Consider the following 2,297-nt stretch of genomic DNA (forward strand, 5'->3'; position numbering starts at 1 on the left):
GTGCCCGCCGCCCGAGCGCGTCCCCCGCGCCCGCTCCCCTCCCTTGCCCGCGGGGAAACCTGACGGCACCCGCCCGGGGGCGGGAGGAAAGACACCTTGCCGGGATGCTTTTGGCCAGGAAAATTCCGGAGCGGCTCCCGGGGAAGGTGCTGTCGGCAGCTGGGATGCGAGGTGCCTCTTTTGTGCAACAGTGGCGCGGAGGAGGTGGGACGCGGTTATTAGTATTCACGGCAGATGTATTTTCTTTAACGCAACGTCTTTATTCCAGTTGGTGGTCGACAGCAGAATCCGTTTCCCGATGCTATTAGCATTCCCCGTTTTATGGAGGATTAAAATATTTGTATTCATCCAATCTGTACCGGGCAGAGTAAATTAACTTTTTTTTTCCCTCACCCTCTTTTTTTTTTTTTTTTTTTTAATAACACAATTATCTCATTTAACAATTTGCCTTTAAAAAAATACTGTGGCTGTTAGGTTGGTGGTCAGGAGACAAAGGGAGTGAAAATAATTTTCATTTCAATAATTGCCTTCTGGTCAATTTAACTGTGCCTTATTTTGAAAGAGCCTGTCTAAATGAGATTCCTGTCCCAAATGTGTTCCCAGGCCTTAGCCCAGCCTTTAATTATTCCTGAGTTTTTTTCTTCAGAATAAGACGCTGCACTGAGTAATCACAAAGAAGTCAGAGAGCATCCTTGAACCTTTTCAATAGCAGAGCCACTGATATTCAAATAACATGCAAGGACCATTTGACTGCATGGGGACATAAGCATTTCCAATTCACTATTTGCATAGATCAACTGTCTTTGAAAAGGAAAGGAGCAGTTGTCTTCCATAACATTAAAAAGCCTAGTTATCAAATCAAGTGCTTAGTTTGGGGCTTTTAAAACGTTTACATTTTATCTTAGGTTGCCCTTTACCGTTTGACATGCAAATTTGGTGCAGTTAATTTGGACAATTAAAAGGATCTTCAAGGGAGCTTTGTCACCGAGAATATTCGGAGTTTTCCCCGTGGACCAGCTGAGATAAAGTTGGCCAGAACAAATGATGTCTAGGAGATTAATTAGATATTTGATAAGACATGAATCCCTAATAAGGGAATACAAGGCACAGGGGGCTGCTGTGTGCTCTAAGTCAAAATTAATAACATTTAACAAGATTTTCATTTAGGCATGAAATGTCTTTTCCGGAGTATTGACTCTAGCGATTTATTCCCTCGAGATCACCTCCCAGCCTAGGCAGCCTTGTGGCGCTGAAGGCTTTTAAAATTAAATAAATAGTTCCTCAGCACAGTTTGCCTTCACTCGATTTTGGGGACGGTTTCACCAAAGACGCTTAGGTCTCAGCATGGTTCCCAGCTGTAGCAGGGCTTAGACTCGGTTAAAATTTGTTTGGTTTTTTGGGGGGGTTTTGGTTTGTTTTTTTTTTAAGTAAACCAAAGCAAAGGCGGTTTGAAAAGAGTGAGCAGAGTGGTTCAGTGCGCCCGGCTCGGGGGCCGGTCCCATCCCCTCCCAGCTATAATTGCTGGCTGTATTTTTAATCACAGTGACTGTAAGAACGATGGAAAGGGGTGCGAGGGCTCCCACTGAAAAAGTGACCCCTGCGAGGACTGGGCGGGGGGAAGGAGGGGACACGAAGAAGAACAAACCCGTGAGTATATTGTTCAGAGTCCTTTAATAATACCAAAATGAAAATATGTCAAGATTTTTTCCATACAGATAAACGCATTTAATTTCTTTAAGAGACCTTAACTTATGTGTGTTTGAGTGAAGTGTTAACTCAACATTTTAAATATCTTTTACATATATACTGACTTCCACAAAGTGCATCAGAAATTTAAAATTAAAAAAAATTAATCAGAACCCCAAAACCTCCCTGAATTTCAGGAATTCACCAATTAAAAAAAAAAATCCCCAAACCCCCTATCAGATCAACATTTACAAGAAAAATAAGGGAACACGATCTGGTTTTCTTTTTTTTTTTTTCTGTTTTTCTTCTTTTTTGAACCCTATTTATACAGATGTTTATGAGATACAGAGGGACCGTCTCAGAGTTGCAGCTGTATTTCTCACCTTAAGCCTCTCTTAGGATGCTTGCCTTCCAACAGAAAGAGAAAAGGGAAACAGAAGAAAGTGTTTTTTGTTCTGTTTTTCTTCTTTTTTGAACCCTATTTATACAGATGTTTATGAGATACAGAGGGACCGTCTCAGAGTTGCAGCTGTATTTCTCACCTTAAGCCTCTCTTAGGATGCTTGCCTTCCAACAGAAAGAGAAAAGGGAAACGGAAGAAAGTGTCACTC

This window comes from Corvus brachyrhynchos, unplaced genomic scaffold (assembly GCF_000691975.1).
Source record: "Corvus brachyrhynchos isolate BGI_N302 unplaced genomic scaffold, ASM69197v1 scaffold255, whole genome shotgun sequence".
NCBI classification, from domain to species: Eukaryota; Metazoa; Chordata; class Aves; order Passeriformes; family Corvidae; genus Corvus; species Corvus brachyrhynchos.